Source organism: Hordeum vulgare, chromosome 2H (genome assembly GCF_904849725.1).
Source record: "Hordeum vulgare subsp. vulgare chromosome 2H, MorexV3_pseudomolecules_assembly, whole genome shotgun sequence".
Classification (NCBI taxonomy): Eukaryota; Viridiplantae; Streptophyta; class Magnoliopsida; order Poales; family Poaceae; genus Hordeum; species Hordeum vulgare.
In genome coordinates this window covers 577,132,669-577,142,668 of record NC_058519.1, presented here as the reverse complement: position 1 = coordinate 577,142,668, position 10,000 = coordinate 577,132,669, and the positions used below count along the sequence as shown (strand labels likewise).

At 45.6% G+C, this 10,000-nt stretch overlaps 30 non-coding genes and 1 pseudogene across 30 annotated transcripts; all 31 read right to left on the bottom strand.

The window, feature by feature from the left end:
• Positions 1–14: 14 nt before the first annotated feature.
• LOC123437674 lies at positions 15–133 on the bottom strand. The gene has a single exon (XR_006628851.1). It is a non-coding gene; the product is annotated as a 5S ribosomal RNA (ribosomal RNA).
• Positions 134–329: 196 nt separating this feature from the next.
• On the bottom strand, positions 330–448 carry LOC123432361. The gene has a single exon (XR_006623947.1). It is a non-coding gene; the product is annotated as a 5S ribosomal RNA (ribosomal RNA).
• A 200-nt stretch (positions 449–648) lies between these two features.
• Positions 649–767, bottom strand: LOC123435629. The gene has a single exon (XR_006626873.1). It is a non-coding gene; the product is annotated as a 5S ribosomal RNA (ribosomal RNA).
• A 181-nt stretch (positions 768–948) lies between these two features.
• On the bottom strand, positions 949–1,067 carry LOC123438492. The gene has a single exon (XR_006629630.1). It is a non-coding gene; the product is annotated as a 5S ribosomal RNA (ribosomal RNA).
• Positions 1,068–1,249: 182 nt separating this feature from the next.
• Positions 1,250–1,368, bottom strand: LOC123436046. The gene has a single exon (XR_006627284.1). It is a non-coding gene; the product is annotated as a 5S ribosomal RNA (ribosomal RNA).
• Positions 1,369–1,546: 178 nt separating this feature from the next.
• On the bottom strand, positions 1,547–1,665 carry LOC123434402. Its single transcript, XR_006625683.1, has one exon. It is a non-coding gene; the product is annotated as a 5S ribosomal RNA (ribosomal RNA).
• A 179-nt stretch (positions 1,666–1,844) lies between these two features.
• Positions 1,845–1,963, bottom strand: LOC123437341. Its single transcript, XR_006628527.1, has one exon. It is a non-coding gene; the product is annotated as a 5S ribosomal RNA (ribosomal RNA).
• Positions 1,964–2,145: 182 nt separating this feature from the next.
• LOC123438138 lies at positions 2,146–2,264 on the bottom strand. Its single transcript, XR_006629297.1, has one exon. It is a non-coding gene; the product is annotated as a 5S ribosomal RNA (ribosomal RNA).
• A 172-nt stretch (positions 2,265–2,436) lies between these two features.
• Positions 2,437–2,555, bottom strand: LOC123437759. The gene has a single exon (XR_006628930.1). It is a non-coding gene; the product is annotated as a 5S ribosomal RNA (ribosomal RNA).
• Positions 2,556–2,779: 224 nt separating this feature from the next.
• LOC123432999 lies at positions 2,780–2,944 on the bottom strand (annotated as a pseudogene).
• Positions 2,945–3,141: 197 nt separating this feature from the next.
• On the bottom strand, positions 3,142–3,260 carry LOC123435314. The gene has a single exon (XR_006626569.1). It is a non-coding gene; the product is annotated as a 5S ribosomal RNA (ribosomal RNA).
• Positions 3,261–3,451: 191 nt separating this feature from the next.
• On the bottom strand, positions 3,452–3,570 carry LOC123432558. Its single transcript, XR_006624135.1, has one exon. It is a non-coding gene; the product is annotated as a 5S ribosomal RNA (ribosomal RNA).
• Positions 3,571–3,764: 194 nt separating this feature from the next.
• LOC123432787 lies at positions 3,765–3,883 on the bottom strand. The gene has a single exon (XR_006624356.1). It is a non-coding gene; the product is annotated as a 5S ribosomal RNA (ribosomal RNA).
• Positions 3,884–4,077: 194 nt separating this feature from the next.
• LOC123436812 lies at positions 4,078–4,196 on the bottom strand. Its single transcript, XR_006628022.1, has one exon. It is a non-coding gene; the product is annotated as a 5S ribosomal RNA (ribosomal RNA).
• Positions 4,197–4,399: 203 nt separating this feature from the next.
• LOC123432786 lies at positions 4,400–4,518 on the bottom strand. The gene has a single exon (XR_006624355.1). It is a non-coding gene; the product is annotated as a 5S ribosomal RNA (ribosomal RNA).
• A 203-nt stretch (positions 4,519–4,721) lies between these two features.
• On the bottom strand, positions 4,722–4,840 carry LOC123436095. Its single transcript, XR_006627331.1, has one exon. It is a non-coding gene; the product is annotated as a 5S ribosomal RNA (ribosomal RNA).
• A 197-nt stretch (positions 4,841–5,037) lies between these two features.
• Positions 5,038–5,156, bottom strand: LOC123432785. The gene has a single exon (XR_006624354.1). It is a non-coding gene; the product is annotated as a 5S ribosomal RNA (ribosomal RNA).
• Positions 5,157–5,359: 203 nt separating this feature from the next.
• On the bottom strand, positions 5,360–5,478 carry LOC123433072. The gene has a single exon (XR_006624628.1). It is a non-coding gene; the product is annotated as a 5S ribosomal RNA (ribosomal RNA).
• Positions 5,479–5,672: 194 nt separating this feature from the next.
• Positions 5,673–5,791, bottom strand: LOC123432784. Its single transcript, XR_006624353.1, has one exon. It is a non-coding gene; the product is annotated as a 5S ribosomal RNA (ribosomal RNA).
• A 185-nt stretch (positions 5,792–5,976) lies between these two features.
• On the bottom strand, positions 5,977–6,095 carry LOC123436810. The gene has a single exon (XR_006628020.1). It is a non-coding gene; the product is annotated as a 5S ribosomal RNA (ribosomal RNA).
• Positions 6,096–6,295: 200 nt separating this feature from the next.
• LOC123432783 lies at positions 6,296–6,414 on the bottom strand. Its single transcript, XR_006624352.1, has one exon. It is a non-coding gene; the product is annotated as a 5S ribosomal RNA (ribosomal RNA).
• A 203-nt stretch (positions 6,415–6,617) lies between these two features.
• On the bottom strand, positions 6,618–6,736 carry LOC123436907. Its single transcript, XR_006628114.1, has one exon. It is a non-coding gene; the product is annotated as a 5S ribosomal RNA (ribosomal RNA).
• Positions 6,737–6,942: 206 nt separating this feature from the next.
• Positions 6,943–7,061, bottom strand: LOC123432782. Its single transcript, XR_006624351.1, has one exon. It is a non-coding gene; the product is annotated as a 5S ribosomal RNA (ribosomal RNA).
• Positions 7,062–7,267: 206 nt separating this feature from the next.
• LOC123437730 lies at positions 7,268–7,386 on the bottom strand. Its single transcript, XR_006628902.1, has one exon. It is a non-coding gene; the product is annotated as a 5S ribosomal RNA (ribosomal RNA).
• A 197-nt stretch (positions 7,387–7,583) lies between these two features.
• LOC123432780 lies at positions 7,584–7,702 on the bottom strand. The gene has a single exon (XR_006624349.1). It is a non-coding gene; the product is annotated as a 5S ribosomal RNA (ribosomal RNA).
• Positions 7,703–7,920: 218 nt separating this feature from the next.
• Positions 7,921–8,039, bottom strand: LOC123436045. Its single transcript, XR_006627283.1, has one exon. It is a non-coding gene; the product is annotated as a 5S ribosomal RNA (ribosomal RNA).
• A 359-nt stretch (positions 8,040–8,398) lies between these two features.
• LOC123434399 lies at positions 8,399–8,517 on the bottom strand. The gene has a single exon (XR_006625682.1). It is a non-coding gene; the product is annotated as a 5S ribosomal RNA (ribosomal RNA).
• Positions 8,518–8,711: 194 nt separating this feature from the next.
• Positions 8,712–8,830, bottom strand: LOC123432718. Its single transcript, XR_006624287.1, has one exon. It is a non-coding gene; the product is annotated as a 5S ribosomal RNA (ribosomal RNA).
• Positions 8,831–9,060: 230 nt separating this feature from the next.
• Positions 9,061–9,179, bottom strand: LOC123434398. The gene has a single exon (XR_006625681.1). It is a non-coding gene; the product is annotated as a 5S ribosomal RNA (ribosomal RNA).
• A 185-nt stretch (positions 9,180–9,364) lies between these two features.
• LOC123431980 lies at positions 9,365–9,483 on the bottom strand. Its single transcript, XR_006623583.1, has one exon. It is a non-coding gene; the product is annotated as a 5S ribosomal RNA (ribosomal RNA).
• A 194-nt stretch (positions 9,484–9,677) lies between these two features.
• On the bottom strand, positions 9,678–9,796 carry LOC123432222. The gene has a single exon (XR_006623816.1). It is a non-coding gene; the product is annotated as a 5S ribosomal RNA (ribosomal RNA).
• Positions 9,797–10,000: the final 204 nt, after the last annotated feature.

Sequence of the window (10,000 nt, the reverse complement as noted above, 5' to 3'; positions counted from 1 at the left end):
TATATTTAAAAAGGGGAATGCAACACGAGGACTTCCCAGGAGGTCACCCATCCTAGTACTACTCTCGCCCAAGCACGCTTAAATTCGGAGTTCTGATGGGATCCGGTGCTTTAGTGCTGGTATGATCGCATCCGACATGCAACTATCTATTTGTTCCTTATGCTTGCCCCTACTACTACTATTACTACTACTACTACTACTACTACCACTAGTCGTTGGGTGTCAAGCGCGGTGGGAAAAGTCACACAGTAATCGTCAAAAATAAGAAAATGAGGTCATATAGATCACGCTCCCGCGTCATCCTTGTCACGTGGCGCTATTTAAAAAGGGGAATGCAACACGAGGACATCCCAGGAGGTCACCCATCCTAGTACTACTCTCGCCCAAGCACGCTTAACTTCGGAGTTCTGATGGGATCCGGTGCTTTAGTGCTCGTATGATCGCATCCGACATGCAACTATCTATTTGTTCCTTATGCTTGCCCCTACTACTACTACTACTACTACTACTACTACTACTACTAGTCGTTGGGTGTCAAGCGCGGTGGGAAAAGTCACACAGTAATCGTCAAAAATAAGAAAATGAGGTCATATAGATCACGGTCCCGCGTCATCCTTGTCACGTGGCGCAAAAATATATTTAAAAAGGGGAATGCAACACGAGGACTTCCCAGGAGGTCACCCATCCTAGTACTACTCTCGCCCAAGCACGCTTAACTTCGGAGTTCTGATGGGATCCGGTGCTTTAGTGCTAGTATGATCGCATCCGACATGCAACTATCTATTTGTTCCTTATGCTTGCCCTACTACTACTACTACTACTAGTCGTTGGGTGTCAAGCGCGGTGGGAAAAGTCACACAGTAATCGTCAAAAATAAGAAAATGAGGTCATATAGATCACGGTCCCGCGTCATCCTTGTCACGTGGCGCAAAAATATATTTAAAAAGGGGAATGCAACAGGAGGACTTCCCAGGAGGTCACCCATCCTAGTACTACTCTCGCCCAAGCACGCTTAACTTCGGAGTTCTGATGGGATCCGGTGCTTTAGTGCTGGTATGATCGCATCCGACATGCAACTATCTATTTGTTCCTTATGCTTGCCCCTACTACTACTACTACTACTAGTCGTTGGGTGTCAAGCGCGGTGGGAAAAGTCACACAGTAATCGTCAAAAATAAGAAAATGAGGTCATATAGATCACGTTCCCGCGTCATCCTTGTCACGTGGCGCAAAAATATATTTAAAAAGGGGAATGCAGCACGAGGACTTCCCAGGAGGTCACCCATCCTAGTACTACTCTCGCCCAAGCACGCTTAACTTCGGAGTTCTGATGGGATCCGGTGCTTTAGTGCTGGTATGATCGCATCCGACATGCAACTATCTATTTGTTCCTTATGCTTGCCCTACTACTACTACTACTAGTCGTTGGGTGTCAAGCGCGGTGGGAAAAGTCACACAGTAATCGTCAAAAATAAGAAAATGAGGTCATATAGATCACGGTCCCGCGTCATCCTTGTCACGTGGCGCAAAAATATATTTAAAAAGGGGAATGCAACACGAGGACTTCCCAGGAGGTCACCCATCCTAGTACTACTCTCGCCCAAGCACGCTTAACTTCGGAGTTCTGATGGGATCCGGTGCTTTAGTGCTGGTATGATCGCATCCGACATGCAACTATCTATTTGTTCCTTATGCTTGCCCCTACTACTACTACTACTAGTCGTTGGGTGTCAAGCGCGGTGGGAAAAGTCACACAGTAATCGTCAAAAATAAGAAAATGAGGTCATATAGATCACGTTCCCGCGTCATCCTTGTCACGTGGCGCAAAAATATATTTAAAAAGGGGAATGCAACACGAGGACTTCCCAGGAGGTCACCCATCCTAGTACTACTCTCGCCCAAGCACGCTTAACTTCGAAGTTCTGACGGGATCCGGTGCTTTAGTGCTGGTATGATCGCATCCGACATGCAACTATCTATTTGTTCCTTATGCTTGCCCCTACTACTACTACTACTACTAGTCGTTGGGTGTCAAGCGCGGTGGGAAAAGTCACACAGTAATCGTCAAAAATAAGAAAATGAGGTCATATAGATCACTGTCCCGCGTCATCCTTGTCACGTGGCGCAAAAATATATTTAAAAAGGGGAATGCAACACGAGGACTTCCCAGAAGGTCACCCATCCTAGTACTACTCTCGCCCAAGCACGCTCAACTTCGGAGTTCTGATGGGATCCGGTGCTTTAGTGCTGGTATGATCGCATCCGACATGCAACTATCTATTTGTTCCTTATGCTTGCCCCTACTACTACTACTACTAGTCGTTGGGTGTCAAGCGCGGTGGGAAAAGTCACACAGTAATCGTCAAAAATAAGAAAATGAGGTCATATAGATCACGCTCCCGCGTCATCCTTGTCACGTGGCGCTATTTAAAAAGGGGAATGCAACACGAGGACATCCCAGGAGGTCACCCATCCTAGTACTACTCTCGCCCAAGCACGCTTAACTTCGGAGTTCTGATGGGATCCGGTGCTTTAGTGCTGGTATGATCGCATCCGACATGCAACTATCTATTTGTTCCTTATGCTTGCCCCTACTACTACTACTACTACTACTACTACTACTACTACTACTACTACTACTACTACTACTACTAGTCGTTGGGTGTCATGCGCGGTGGGAAAAGTCACACAGTAATCGTCAAAAATAAGAAAATGAGGTCATATAGATCACGGTCCCGCGTCATCCTTGTCACGTGGCGCAAAAATATATTTAAAAAGGGGAATGCAACACGAGGACTTCCCAGGAGGTCACCCATCCTAGTACTACTCTCGCCCAAGCACGCTTACGAGGAGGTCACCCATCCTAGTACTACTCTCGCCCAAGCACGCTTAACTTCGGAGTTCTGATGGGATCCGGTGCTTTAGTGCTGGTATGATCGCATCCGACATGCAACTATCTATTTGTTCCTTATGCTTGCCCCTACTACTACTACTACTACCACTACTACTACTACTAGTCGTTGGGTGTCAAGCGCGGTGGGAAAAGTCACACAGTAATCGTCAAAAATAAGAAAATGAGGTCATATAGATCACGCTCCCGCGTCAACCTTGTCACGTGGCGCAAAAATATATTTAAAAAGGGGAATGCAACACGAGGACTTCCCAGGAGGTCACCCATCCTAGTACTACTCTCGCCCAAGCACGCTTAACTTCGGAGTTCTGATGGGATCCGGTGCTTTAATGCTGGTATGATCGCATCCGACATGCAACTATCTATTTGTTCCTTATGCTTGCCCCTACTACTACTACTACTACTACTACTACTAGTCGTTGGGTGTCAAGCGCGGTGGGAAAAGTCACACAGTAATCGTCAAAAATAAGAAAATGAGGTCATATAGATCACGGTCCCGCGTCATCCTTGTCACGTGGCACAAAAATATATTTTAAAAGGAGAATGCAACACGAGGACTTCCCAGGAGGTCACCCATCCTAGTACTACTCTCGGCCAAGCACGCTTAACATCGGAGTTCTGATGGGATCCGGTGCTTTAGTGCTGGTATGATCGCATCTGACATGCAACTATCTATTTATTCCTTATGCTTGCCCCTACTACTACTACTACTACTACTACTACTACTAGTCGTTGGGTGTCAAGCGCGGTGGGAAAAGTCACACAGTAATCGTCAAAAATAAGAAAATGAGGTCATATAGATCACGCTCCCGCGTCATCCTTGTCACGTGGCGCAAAAATATATTTAAAAAGGGGAATGCAACACGAGGACATCACAGGAGGTCACCCATCCTAGTACTACTCTCGCCCAAGCACGCTTAACTTCGGAGTTCTGATGGGATCCGGTGCTTTAGTGTTGGTATGATCGCATCCGACATGCAACTATCTATTTGTTCCTTATGCTTGCCCCTACTACTACTACTACTACTACTACTACTACTAGTCGTTGGGTGTCAAGCGCGGTGGGAAAAGTCACACAGTAATCGTCAAAGATAAGAAAATGAGGTCATATAGATCACGGTCCCGCGTCATCCTTGTCACGTGGCGCAAAAATATATTTAAAAAGGGGAATGCAACACGAGGACTTCCTAGGAGGTCACCCATCCTAGTACTATTCTCGCCCAAGCACGCTTAACTTCGGAGTTCTGATGGGATCCGGTGCTTTAGTGCTGGTATGATCGCATCCCACATGCAACTATCTATTTGTTCCTTATGCTTGCCCCTACTACTACTAGTACTACTACTACTACTACTACTACTACTAGTCGTTGGGTGTCAAGCGCGGTGGGAAAAGTCACACAGTAATCGTCAAAAATAAGAAAATGAGGTCATATAGATCACGCTCCCGCGTCATCCTTGTCACGTGGCGCAAAAATATATTTAAAAAGGGGAATGCAACACGAGGACATCACAGGAGGTCACCCATCCTAGTACTACTCTCGCCCAAGCACGCTTAACTTCGGAGTTCTGATGGGATCCGGTGCTTTAGTGTTGGTATGATCGCATCCGACATGCAACTATCTATTTGTTCCTTATGCTTGCCCCTACTACTACTACTACTACTACTACTACTACTACTACTACTAGTCGTTGGGTGTCAAGCGCGGTGGGAAAAGTCACACAGTAATCGTCAAAAATAAGAAAATGAGGTCATATAGATCACGCTCCCGCGTCATCCTTGTCACGTGGCGCAAAAATATATTTAAAAAAGGGAATGCAACACGAGGACTTCCCAGGAGGTCACCCATCCTAGTACTACTCTCGCCCAAGCACGCTTAACTTTGGAGTTCTGATGGGATCCGGTGCTTTAGTGCTGGTATGATCGCATCCGACATGCAACTATCTATCTGTTCCTTATGCTTGCCCCTACTACTACTACTACTACTACTACTACTACTACTAGTCGTTGGGTGTCAAGCGCGGTGGGAAAAGTCACACAGTAATCGTCAAAAATAAAAAAATGAGGTCATATAGATCACGCTCCCGCGTCATCCTTGTCACGTGGCGCAAAAATATATTTAAAAAGGGGAATGCAACACGAGGACATCACAGGAGGTCACCCATCCTAGTACTACTCTCGCCCAAGCACGCTTAACTTCGGAGTTCTGATGGGATCCGGTGCTTTAGTGTTGGTATGATCGCATCCGACATGCAACTATCTATTTGTTCCTTATGCTTGCCCCTACTACTACTACTACTACTACTACTACTACTACTACTACTAGTCGTTGGGTGTTAAGCGCGGTGGGAAAAGTCACACAGTAATCGTCAAAAATAAGAAAATGAGGTCATATAGATCACGTTCCCGCGTCATCCTTGTCACGTGGCACAAAAATATATTTTAAAAGGAGAATGCAACACGAGGACTTCCCAGGAGGTCACCCATCCTAGTACTACTCTCGGCCAAGCATGCTTAACATCGGAGTTCTGATGGGATCCGGTGCTTTAGTGCTGGTATGATCGCATCTGACATGCAACTATCTATTTGTTCCTTATGCTTGCCCCTACTACTACTACTACTACTACTACTACTACTAGTCGTTGGGTGTCAAGCGCGGTGGGAAAAGTCACACAGTAATCGTCAAAAATAAGAAAATGAGGTCATATAGATCACGCTCCCGCGTCATCCTTGTCACGTGGCGCAAAAATATATTTAAAAAGGGGAATGCAACACGAGGACATCACAGGAGGTCACCCATCCTAGTACTACTCTCGCCCAAGCACGCTTAACTTCGGAGTTCTGATGGGATCCGGTGCTTTAGTGTTGGTATGATCGCATCCGACATGCAACTATCTATTTGTTCCTTATGCTTGCCCCTACTACTACTACTACTACTACTAGTCGTTGGGTGTCAAGCGCGGTGGGAAAAGTCACACAGTAATCGTCAAAAATAAGAAAATGAGGTCATATAGATCACGGTCCCGCGTCATCCTTGTCACGTGGCGCAAAAATATATTTAAAAAGGGGAATGCAACACGAGGACTTCCTAGGAGGTCACCCATCCTAGTACTATTCTCGCCCAAGCACGCTTAACTTCGGAGTTCTGATGGGATCCGGTGCTTTAGTGCTGGTATGATCGCATCCCACATGCAACTATCTATTTGTTCCTTATGCTTGCCCCTACTACTACTAGTACTACTACTACTACTACTACTACTAGTCGTTGGGTGTCAAGCGCGGTGGGAAAAGTCACACAGTAATCGTCAAAAATAAGAAAATGAGGTCATATAGATCACGCTCCCGCGTCATCCTTGTCACGTGGCGCAAAAATATATTTAAAAAGGGGAATGCAACACGAGGACATCACAGGAGGTCACCCATCCTAGTACTACTCTCGCCCAAGCACGCTTAACTTCGGAGTTCTGATGGGATCCGGTGCTTTAGTGTTGGTATGATCGCATCCGACATGCAACTATCTATTTGTTCCTTATGCTTGCCCCTACTACTACTACTACTACTACTACTACTACTACTACTACTAGTCGTTGGGTGTCAAGCGCGGTGGGAAAAGTCACACAGTAATCGTCAAAAATAAGAAAATGAGGTCATATAGATCACGCTCCCGCGTCATCCTTGTCACGTGGCGCAAAAATATATTTAAAAAGGGGAATGCAACACGAGGACTTCCCAGGAGGTCAGCCATCCTAGTACTACTCTCGCCCAAGCACGCTTAACTTCGGAGTTCTGATGGGATCCGGTGCTTTAGTGCTGGTATGATCGCATCCGACATGCAACTATCTATCTGTTCCTTATGCTTGCCCCTACTACTACTACTACTACTACTACTACTACTACTACTACTACTAGTCGTTGGGTGTCAAGCGCGGTGGGAAAAGTCACACAGTAATCGTCAAAAATAAAAAAATGAGGTCATATAGATCACGCTCCCGCGTCATCCTTGTCACGTGGCGCAAAAATATATTTAAAAAGGGGAATGCAACACGAGGACATCACAGGAGGTCACCCATCCTAGTACTACTCTCGCCCAAGCACGCTTAACTTCGGAGTTCTGATGGGATCCGGTGCTTTAGTGTTGGTATGATCGCATCCGACATGCAACTATCTATTTGTTCCTTATGCTTGCCCCTACTACTACTACTACTACTACTACTACTACTACTACTACTACTAGTCGTTGGGTGTCAAGCGCGGTGGGAAAAGTCACACAGTAATCGTCAAAAATAAGAAAATGAGGTCATATAGATCACGGTCCCGCGTCATCCTTGTCACGTGGCGCAAAAATATATTTAAAAAGGGGAATGCAACACGAGGACTTCCCAGGAGGTCACCCATCCTAGTACTACTCTCGCCCAAGCACGCTTAACTTCGGAGTTCTGATGGGATTCGGTGCTTTAGTGCTGGTATGATCGCATCCGACATGCAACTATCTATTTGTTCCTTATGCTTGCCCCTACTAATACTACTACTACTACTACTACTACTACTAGTCGTTGGGTGTCAAGTGCGGTGGAAAAAGTCACACAGTAATCGTCAAAAATAAGAAAATGAGGTCATATAGATCACGCTCCCGCGTCATCCTTGTCACGTGGCGCAAAAATATATTTAAAAAGGGGAATGCAACACGAGGACATCACAGGAGGTCACCCATCCTAGTACTACTCTCGCCCAAGCACGCTTAACTTCGGAGTTCTGATGGGATCCGGTGCTTTAGTGTTGGTATGATCGCATCCGACATGCAACTATCTATTTGTTCCTTATGCTTGCCCCTACTACTACTACTACTACTACTACTACTACTACTACTACTACTACTACTACTACTTGTCGTTGGGTGTGAAGCGCGGTGGGAAAAGTCACGCAGTAATCGTCAAAAATAAGAAAATGAGGTCATATAGATCACGCTCCCGCGTCATCCTTGTCACGTCGCGCAAAAATATATTTAAAAAGGGGAATGCAGCACGAGGACTTCCCAGGAGGTCACCCATCCTAGTACTACTCTCGCCCAAGCACGCTTAACTTCGGAGTTCTGATGGGATCCGGTGCTTTAGTGCTGGTATGATCGCATCCGACATGCAACTATCTATTTGTTCCTTATGCTTGCCTCTACTACTACTACTACTACTACTACTACTACTACTACTACTACTACTACTACTACTACTACTACTACTACTACTACTACTACTACTACTACTACTACTACTACTACTACTACTACTACTACTACTACTACTACTACTACTACTACTACTACTACTACTACTACTACTACTACTACTACTACTACTACTACTACTAGTAGTAGTTGGGTGTCAAGCGCGGTGGGAAAAGTCACACAGTAATCGTCAAAAATAAGAAAATGAGGTCATATAGATCACGGTCCCGCGTCATCCTTGTCACGTGGCGCAAAAATATATTTAAAAAGGGGAATGCAACACGAGGACTTCCCAGGAGGTCACCCATCCTAGTACTACTCTCGCCCAAGCACGCTTAACTTCGGAGTTCTGATGGGATCCGGTGCTTTAGTGCTGGTATGATCGCATCCGACATGCAACTATCTATTTGTTCCTTATGCTTGCCCCTACTACTACTACTACTACTACTACTACTACTAGTCGTTGGGTGTCAAGCGCGGTGGGAAAAGTCACACAGTAATCGTCAAAAATAAGAAAATGAGGTCATATAGATCACGCTCCCGCGTCATCCTTGTCACGTGGCGCAAAAATATATTTAAAAAGGGGAATGCAACACGTGGACATCACAGGAGGTCACCCATCCTAGTACTACTCTCGCCCAAGCACGCTTAACTTCGGAGTTCTGATGGGATCCGGTGCTTTAGTGTTGGTATGATCGCATCCGACATGCAACTATCTATTTGTTCCTTATGCTTGCCCCTACTACTACTACTACTACTACTACTACTACTACTACTACTACTACTACTACTACTACTACTACTACTAGTCGTTGGGTGTCAAGCGCGGTGGGAAAAGTCACACAGTAATCGTCAAAAATAAGAAAATGAGGTCATAAAGATCACGGTCCCGCGTCATCCTTGTCACGTGGCGCAAAAATATATTTAAAAAGGGGAATGCAACACGAGGACTTCCCAGGAGGTCACCCATCCTAGTACTACTCTCGCCCAAGCACGCTTAACTTCGGAGTTCTGATGGGATCCGGTGCTTTAGTGCTGGTATGATCGCATCCGACATGCAACTATCTATTTGTTCCTTATGCTTGCCCCTACTACTACTACTACTACTACTAGTCGTTGGGTGTCAAGCGCGGTGGGAAAAGTCACACAGTAATCGTCAAAAATAAGAAAATGAGGTCATATAGATCACGCTCCCGCGTCATCCTTGTCACGTGACGCAAAAATATATTTAAAAAGGGGAATGCAACACGAGGACTTCCCAAAAGGTCACCCATCCTAGTACTACTCTCGCCCAAGCACGCTTAACTTCGGAGTTCTGATGGGATCCAGTGCTTTAGTGTTGGTATGATCGCATCCGACATGCAACTATCTATTTGTTCCTTATGCTTGCCCCTACTACTACTACTACTACTACTACTACTACTAGTCGTTGGGTGTCAAGCGCGGTGGGAAAAGTCACACAGTAATCGTCAAAAGTAAGAAAATGAGGTCATATAGATCACGCTCCCGCGTCATCCTTGTCACGTGGCGCAAAAATATATTTAAAAAGGGGAATGCAACACGAGGACTTCCGAGGAGGTCACCCATCCTAATACTACTCTCGCCCAAGCACGCTTAACTTCGAAGTTCTGATGGGATCCGGTGCTTTAGTGCTGGTATGATCGCATCCGACATGCAACTATCTATTTGTTCCTTATGCTTGCCCCTACTAGTACTACTACTACTACTACTACTACTACTACTACTACTACTACTACTACTACTACTAGTCGTTGGGTGTCAAGCGCGGTGGGAAAAGTCACACAGTAATCGTCAAAAATAAGAAAATGAGGTCATATAGATCACGGTCCCGCGTCATCCTTGTCACGTGGCG